At 35.2% G+C, this 9,127-nt stretch overlaps 1 pseudogene; it reads right to left on the reverse strand.

Moving 5' to 3' along the window:
• Positions 1-8,235: 8,235 nt before the first annotated feature.
• LOC100359035 (cAMP-regulated phosphoprotein 19 pseudogene) lies at positions 8,236-8,593 on the reverse strand (annotated as a pseudogene).
• Positions 8,594-9,127: the final 534 nt, after the last annotated feature.

A 9,127-nucleotide genomic window follows, 5' to 3' on the forward strand; every position in this document is an offset into this window, starting at 1 on the left:
AACAAAATCTAGTACATAAAAAAGAACTTACTACTCCTGTGTTTGGAAAGTATCCTGGTAATATGTATTAATAGCTAGGAAAATAATAAAGCCCTTTGGCCCAGTGATTCCAACCTTATGACAACTAAAAACAACTTATTAATTAAGTGAAAATGTTTGATGAAATTTACAAATGCATTTCATATTGACTTTCACTGCAAATATCTTAAGAAATAAATAATGATTCTGGTAGAGTTCAAGTTTTCTCTTTGATGATTTAGGACTTAACCTTGAAACTTCACGTGCTCTAGGAAATTTGTCCCTTCAAAAGTACACCATTCCTGAAGATGTGCAGAACCCAAGCCACTGATACAGGCAGAGAACCTTAGTGTGCAGAAGGCAGCCTGTGTGCTCACTGATTTGGGGCTTCACAGACATGCCTGTGCTTTCAAGTGGGAGTATTTTCAGCTTATGAATCAGTCTTATGAAGTGAATGATCGTCTACTTAGTGAAATGATTTTAATTAAATGAAAATGGCTTTGTATTATATAAAAAGAAAGTAAGCAAGTTCCAAAGTAGAAGACTGAGCACTTATTCTAACGAGAAATATGAACATATGAACATAGACAGCAAAGTTCTATTAAGTATTTTCTTGAATGAAAATTTACCTTTGTCTCTGTTAGTTTTTATATTGAATATATTTTCCATAGTAAGTTTTAATTATAATAGATTTTGCTGAGTCATCATACCCAGAATGTGAAAAAAGAGCAGTAACCATGAGGACACTTATACATTGGTATTAGAACTTGAGATAGACTATTGAGAAACAAATATTCAAGCCTGATGTGCTAAGAATTTAAAATAAGAACCATTTTTACTTCCAAGACTGGCGACTTGTATCTCAACACTGAAAGTGCATATCATTTCTCCAGATAGGTTGTTGAAGTCATTGTTGAGTTTATGGCTCACGCTGGTTAATCTAAACAACAGGAATCAGAGCATCTTTGTGAAGATACATATTAAAGCTAAATTAAAGACTGAGGAGTCAGCAAGTTTAATGTGCCCATAAAGATATGATTATTATGGTTCAATGTGGGTGAGCAGTTTAATCTTTCCAATTTTTTATACAAACTGATTCCATTTCCTATCCACTTTCATCTTATATGAAAATTTTAAATCTCCCCATTAGTTGAGAATGTTCTGAGGAATCCAGTGATTTGACATTTGTCAGGGCCAATAATTTTTTTCATTTTTACTTTAATTTTAATTAATTTTAACATATTCAGTATGATTTGTAGGTACAAGTCTATGAACATAACGATATTCCCCTCCTCCCTCCCTCCCTCTATTCCTCCCACCCTCCTTCATTTTACCTTTGTGTCTTTTTTTGTTTTTGAGATAGCAATTTCTTTTCACTTGACTTTATACACATATGATCAAGTCTATGTTAAGTAAAGAGTTCAATCAATGGTGTTAAGAAGGAAGAGAAAAATAAAATGTTTGACAGTCAAGACAAGGGCTGTTCAAATCATTGCTTCTCAAAGTGTCAATTTCACTTCTACATGTTTCCTTTTAGGTGCTCTGTTAGTTATCACAGATCAGGGAGAACATATGATATATGTCCCTTTGGAACTAGCTTATTTCACTAAGTATGATATTTTCCAGATCCATCCATTTTATTGCAAATGACTGGATTTCATTTTTTACCATTGTGTAGTGTTCCATAGAGTACATATCCTATAACTTCTTTATCCAGTCTTCAACTGATGGGCATTTAGGTTAATTCCATGTTCTTAGCTATTGTGAATTGAGCTGCAATAAACATGGGAGTGCAGATAACTCTTTTATTTGCTGATTTCATTTCCCTTGGGTAAATTCTGAGGAATGGGATGGCTGGGTCAAATGGTAGGATTATATTCAGATTTCTGAGGTATCACCAAACTGTCTTCCATAGTGGTTTTTCCAGTATACATTTCCACCAACAGTGGATTAGGGTACCTTTTCCCCACATTCTCACCAGCATTTGTTGTTTCTTGATTTCTGTATGAGAGTCAATGTAACTGGGGTTAGGTGAAACCTCATTGTGGTTTTGATCTGCATTTCCCTGGCTAGTGAGAGACAACATGTTTTAAATTTACATTACAATAAAAAGGCTTACTATTTCACTGAATAAAGAGTTTAACAAGTAAAAAACAAAGAGATCCTAATGTAGTGAGAATATAGATAATGGCACTAGATAATAATTGAATGTATAAATGACAATTTTACACACAAAAAATTTTCTGTAGTCAGTTATTCATAATTTCTTTAAATGAAATACAACCAATGAGTGTAACAGCTAAATATTTCCTATTTGGTTATATGATAATAATTAAGTTCTTTTGAACTTTAAGCCAATTCCTCTCAACAGTTTATGCACAGGAATACTTTTATGCAGATTTCAATGCAAATACTTATACATACATTTTTTTTAACCACAGATCAGAGAAAAAATATTTGCCTTTTCTGGACTGGCTTATTTTACTAAGCATAATAGTTTCCAGTTGCATCCATTTTGTTGCAAAAGACATGATTTCAATTTTTTTAACTGCTGAGTAATATCCTATAGTGTATATATACCACAATTTCATTAACCACTCATCATTGATAGACATCTGGGTTGATTCCATATTTCAGCTATTGTGAATTGAGCTGCAATAAACAAGGGGTACAGATAACTCTTTCACATGATGATTTCATTTCATTTGGGTATGTTCCCAGGAGTGGGATGGCTGGTTAATATGGCAAGTCTATTGTCATTTTTAGGAGGAATCTCCATACTGTCTTCCACAATGGCTGTACTAGCTTGCATTCCATCCAAGTGTAGTAGGGAACCTTTTTCCTTTTTCCAATAGCCATCGCAGTATATATATATATTTTTTTTATTTCTGTATTTGACCATTCTAACTAGGTGAGATGAAACCTAACTGTGGTTTTGATTTGTGTTTCCCTGAGTCATCACATGTCTGTTGGCCATTTGGATTTCCTTTTTTGAAAAATGCCTGTTTAAGTCCTTTCCCTATTTATTAACTGGATTGTTTTGCTGTTTTTGAGTCTCTTGAGCTCTTTATAGATTTTGGATATTAATCCTTCATCAGTTTCATAGTTTGCAAATATTTTCTCCCATTCTGTTGGTTGCCTCTTGACTGTGTTGAAGTATATCCTTTTCAGTGCAGAAGTTTATGACCTTGATCCTAGTTAACTGTTTTGACTTTAATTACCTGTGCTTCTGGGGTCTTTTCCAAGAAGTCTTTGCCTATGCCAACAACTTACAGAATTTCCCTAATGTTTTACTCTAATAATTTCATGGTATCAGGTCATAGATGTAGAAACTGGATCTGTTTTGAGTTGATTTTTGTATAAGGTGTAAGGTAGGGGTCTTATTTTATTCTTCTACATGTGGATATCCAATTTTCCCAGCAGTATTTTTTGAAGAGAATGTCCTTTCTCCAGGGATTGATTTAACCTTCTTTGTCAAAAATTAGTCAGTTGTATCTGAGGGGATTGATTTCTGGAAATTCTATTCTGTTCAATTGATCAGCAAGTGTATTTATGTGCCAGTACCAGACTGTTCTGATTATAATCACTCTATAGTATGTCTTGAAATGTGGTATTGTGATGCCCCTGGCTTTACTTTTGTTGTTTAAAATTGCTTTAGCTATTTGGGTGTCTCTTGTGTTTCCATATTAGTTCCAGTATCATTTTTTCTAGATCTGAGAAGAATGTTGTTGGTATTTTGAGGGGATCACATTGAATCTGTAAATTACTTTCGCTATTATGGACATTTAGATAATATGCATTCTTCTAATCCACAAACATTAAAGAATTTTTCTTTTGTGCGTGTGTGTCTGTGTGTGTGTCTTCTACTTATTTCTTTATTGTTAATTTTCATGGTAGAGATTTCACCTCTTTGGTTAAAATTATTCCAAGGTACTTAAATTTTTTGGTAGCCTTTGTGAATGGGGCTGATATAAAAAGTTCTTTCTCAGCCATGGCATTGTCTATGTATACAAGGATATTTTTTGTGTGTTAATTTTATATCCTATAACTTTACCAAACTTTCTTATGAGTTCCAAAAGTTTTGTAGTGGATTCTTTTGGTTCTCCTATATACAGACTCATGTAATCTGCTAACAGGGATAATTTGACTTCCTCTTTTCCATGTTGTATCTTTTTGATGTCTTTTTCTTTCCTAACTGCTCTGACTAAAACTTCCAGGAATATTTTGAATAGCAATGGTGAAAGTGATTCCTTGTCTATTTCCAAATCTTAGTCGAAATGCTTCCAACTTTCCCCATTAAATGTTATGCTGGCTATGGGACTGTGTTGAGGAATGTTCCTTCTATACCTAATTATGTTTAAGGTTTCTATCATGAAAGAATTCTGTATTCTATCAACTGTTTTCTCTGCGTCTATTAAGACAATTTTATGGCTTTTATGCTTCAATTTGTTAATGTGATGTATCCCATTTCTTGATTTGTGTATGTTGAACCATCCCTGGATACTAGGGATAAATCGAACGTGGTCCATTGAATGATATTTCAGATGTATTGTTGGATTGGATTAGCTAAAATTTTGTTCAGGATTTTTGTACCTTTTTTATCAGGGATATTAGTCTACAGTTATTTTTCTGTGTTGTATCTTTTTCTGGTTTTGAAATTAAGGTGGTGATTGGCTCCTAGAAGGAGTTTGGGAGGATTCCCTACCATTAAATTGTTTTGAATAGTTTGAGAAGAATTGGACTTAGTTTTTCTTTAAAAGTCTGGTAGATAATAGTAGTGAAGCCATCTGGTCTTGGACTTCTCATTTTTTGGGAGAATCTTTATTTCTGATTTAGTCTCTGTTTTAGTTATTGGTCTATTTAGGTTTTCTGTGTCTTCATGACTCAATTTTAGTAGCTTACATGTGTCCATTTTTTCTGGGTTTCCTGATTTGTTGGAATATAGCTCTTTTAATTCATTTCTAATTATCCTTTTTATTTCTGTGGCACCCATTCTTACACCTCCTTTTTTATCTCTGATTTTATTGATTTTGGTCTTCTCTCTCTTTTTTGGGTTAGTTGAGCCAATGGTGTATCAATTCTGTTTATTTTTTCAAAGAACAAGCTCTTGGTTTCACTGATATTTTGTATTTTTTATTTCAATTTTGTTTATTTCTTTTTTATTTTTAATTATTTCTTTCCTCCTACTAATTTGGAGTTTGGTGGTTTGTTGTTATTTTTATGGATCCTTGAGATACATCGATAGTTCATTAATTCATGCCTTTCCAATTTTTTGATTTAGGCACTACTTGCTATAAACTTCCCTCTTTTTTTTATTTATTTTTTGACAGGCAGAGTGGACAGTGAGAGAGAGAGACAGAGAGAAAGGTCTTCCTTTTGCCGTTGGTTCACCCTCCAATGGCCACCGCGGCCAGTGCGTTGCGGCCGGCGCACCGCGCTGATCCAATGGCAGGAGCCAGGTATTTATCCTGGTCTCCCATGGGGTGCAGGGCCCAAGGACTTGGGCCATCCTCCACTGCACTCCCAGGCCACTGCAAAGAGCTGGCCTGGAAGAGGGGCAACCGGGATAGAATCCGGTGCCCCGACCAGGACTAGAACCCGGTGTGCCGGTGCCGCAAGGCAGAGGATTAGCCTAACGAGCTGCGGCGCCGGCAATAAACTTCCCTCTTAACACTGCTTTTGCTATTTCCCATAAGTTTTGATATGTTGTTTTGTCATCTTCATTCTTTATCAGAAATTTCTTTTAATAAAAAGACAATCAACAATATTTTTATTTTGGGCACTTAGCATTCCACAGAGCTTCATCAAGTTCTGAGGTAGGTTAAATATTAGCATTGCATTTTACAAAGCAAAACCCAGGCATATGTCCTGTCACTCATAGCAAACGTCAGGAGTCCTTATCATGGCCAGTAATAACATGGACTCATCTTGTCTCATTTGTGAATTTAATGGCAATTTGTAACTACTCATGACAAAATAAAAATATAAATATATAATAGGAATTCTAGTTTGGAGTTTGGAATATTTTAGAATTCTTCATTCAATCCTAGAAATACATATATTGCAGGATAGCCTACTTGTTGTCATTACAAATATATTTATACAGAACTGATCCTTAAAATTACAATGAACATAGTATTGATTTTTCTGCTTTCTGGCTTTTGGCATGGGTCAAGCAGGAAGGTCATCAGACTTTAGGAGCTGTGTTGAAGGCACCATCTACTGTAATTTGGGATTATAGAAAAGCAAGTATGCATTTGGAGCCGAGATCCAGAAAAGATACCTGAATCCAAGTCAAAGATAAAGAGAAAACCAGTATAAACTTCATGCTACCAATCAGCATTATAACAATTCCTGGGAAGAGCTAAGAATGGTAAATGCTGCTCCAATAGTCTACTGAAGTTCTAAGTACATAAACTGTATGTGAAGCTAACTGACATTTTACTACAGTGACATGGACAGAATATCTATGTATTTTTAATATGAATAAATTTGTCATGTAAAATATTCTGTCAGTAAGCCTTTCCTTTTAACTGACCATAATTACTTAAGTTATTTACCAGAATTCAGCTCTTCTTGACATATGTTCCTGGGCCAATGTTTTGAACTATTTGTTTCATTATATTTAAACAATTATCAGTTATTAGTAATAATACAGGCTATATCCTAAGAGTGATTAACTAGCAACTGAGAAATGAGGCAGCAAATGTCATTATTGTGTTATAAAATGCAGGATTCAGCACAGCAAATTTCTTGAAGAGTAAGGATACACATCTATGCTTCCTTATAGTTTGAACAGCCCTATACCATTTGAATCAAAGAAGGAAAAAAAAACAGTTGCTCCTCTTCCAGTCCAGCTCTCTGCTGTGGCCCAGGAGGGCAGTGGAGGATGGCCCAAGTGCTTGGGCCCTGCACCCACATGGGAGACCAGGAGAAGCACCTGGCTCCTGGCTTCGGATCGGCACAGTGCCAGCCATAGCAGCCATTTGAGGGGTGAACCAACGGGAGGAAGACCTTTCTCTCTGTCTCTCTCACTGTCTAACTCTGCCTTTAAAAAAAAAAAAAAAAAAGCAAAAAAAAAAAAAATTACCAGACAATGGAGGTGGGCAGAAGGCCAAATATGAAAGCCTTTTACTCTAGCATACCCAAAGTGAATTGTGGAAGTAAAAAGTATCTACATTTAAAAAGTTCATATAAATTATGTGAACTGTTATTTTCAGAAAAGTCAAAATGAATGTTCTGCATAGGACCAAAGATATGCCTAAGCAACATACCGTATTTGCACAAAGCCACTGAATGTCATGGATATCAGAAACAAACAAAAAGCTTAAGTCTATGGCAGACTAAGCAAAGACTTCAGTTTGGTATTCTTTAAGCCTGAGATTTCAAATTCTTATCATACAAAAGCTGTAATGACAGGGTTTGTGTAGTAACTTTTATGCTCCTGGTTGGCACATTGACTACTTTTTAATATGTGACATTAATACAGACATTTGTGAAAGGTTGTACAAAACTATTGTATTTACAAAAATGGCACAAAAGTGAATTCAACAGTCAAATGCACATGCAAACGTCATTCACATCTTCAACAACAAAAGGTATACTACCGTTATAGAACTGAGTAAGAACAGTAGCTTCAATGGCAGCTGTTAGGTACTAGAGTCACATAAGTTACACCAGAATGGGCAAATATTGCCCAAGTAAAATTCTGTTGTTAAAGCTGAAACAGGTTTAAGGCTGTTCAAGTTTAACCACAGAAATGCAAATCTTTTGGAGTCCCATCTAGTTGTGTTTGAATTATGTAACTTTTCTTACAACTTGTGGCCTTAAACTTCTGTTTTACAAAATCCAAAAGGAAAATACAGAAAAAAATCAATACAACAGAGATTATGTTAAATAAGGGTAATATACAAAGGTATAATTAAGATGAAGTAAGTAAAGCCAAACTATTAAAATTGTAAAATTCGTTACTTGTTGGAACCTACACTAGGAGTTAGGTAATATATACAATTATTTTCAAGTAGATTACATTGCTCTATCATGTCTTTATCAGTGCACTATTTAATCAAAAACTCTACACATATATATTCCCTTACAATTGCAGCACATGCTACCACTACCTGCAAAGCTGTCATTCTCAAATGACTTAGAAAATGAAAGGAAGTAAGAAGTGGATAGGTAACATAGTAAGAGAAATAACGGGAATTAGAAGATTCATGCAGTTCAGCTCTTTTAATCAGCCAGCCAGCTTGCTAGCAGCAAGGGATGGCTTCCATTGAGGAAGGTCCTGTGGATTGGGAATGTGGTCACCAGTGACCTCCATTTTATCTGGGGCTGCAGTAGGAAGTTGCTTGTTTTTCATTTTTGCTTTTGCCATGTTTTAATCCTCAGAATCAAAGTATTTTTGCCCTTTCTGCAATTGTTTCCTTAAGAAATCTGAACTTCTGGGCTTTTGTCCCAAATGAGGATAACTTGCTTTTAATTTTGCTTCTTCAGCTTTCTCTGGACTAGTCACCTTATCTTCCATTTCCTTCTGCTCCTCCATGGAGACTGTCTCGGGGACTTCCACAGACATAGTGCTCCCTCTGCCTAACCCCACTTCTCCGGCTTTCAGATGCCCGATCAGGAGTTTTTTTTATTTTGCTTATGATTTCATCAATGACCAACTGTTCATCCAAGAGTGTTTTGTTCAGTCTCTGTGTGTTTTCATACTTCCTAGAGATTCTTGAGTTGTTAATTTCTAGCTTCATTCCACTGTGGTCAGAAAATCTACATGGTAGGATTTAAATTGTTTTGAATTTGCTAAGACTAGCTTTATGGCCTAGAATGTGGCTTAGCCTAGAGAAAGTTATGTGCACTGATGGAAAGGATGTATATTTTGCAACTGTGGTATGAAATATTCTGCAGATGTCACTTAGGTCCATTTAGTCTGTAATGTAGATTAGCTCCGTTGTTTCTTTGTTGATTGTCTAGTTGACATATCCACTCACAAAAGTGGGATGTTAAAGTCCTGCATTACTATTGTATTGGAGTCTGTGTCTGCATTTAAATCCATTAATATTCATTTTATATAGCCAGAAGCCCTGGAATTTGGTGCATATACATTTAT

Source organism: Oryctolagus cuniculus, chromosome 3 (assembly GCF_964237555.1).
Source record: "Oryctolagus cuniculus chromosome 3, mOryCun1.1, whole genome shotgun sequence".
NCBI lineage: Eukaryota > Metazoa > Chordata > Mammalia > Lagomorpha > Leporidae > Oryctolagus > Oryctolagus cuniculus.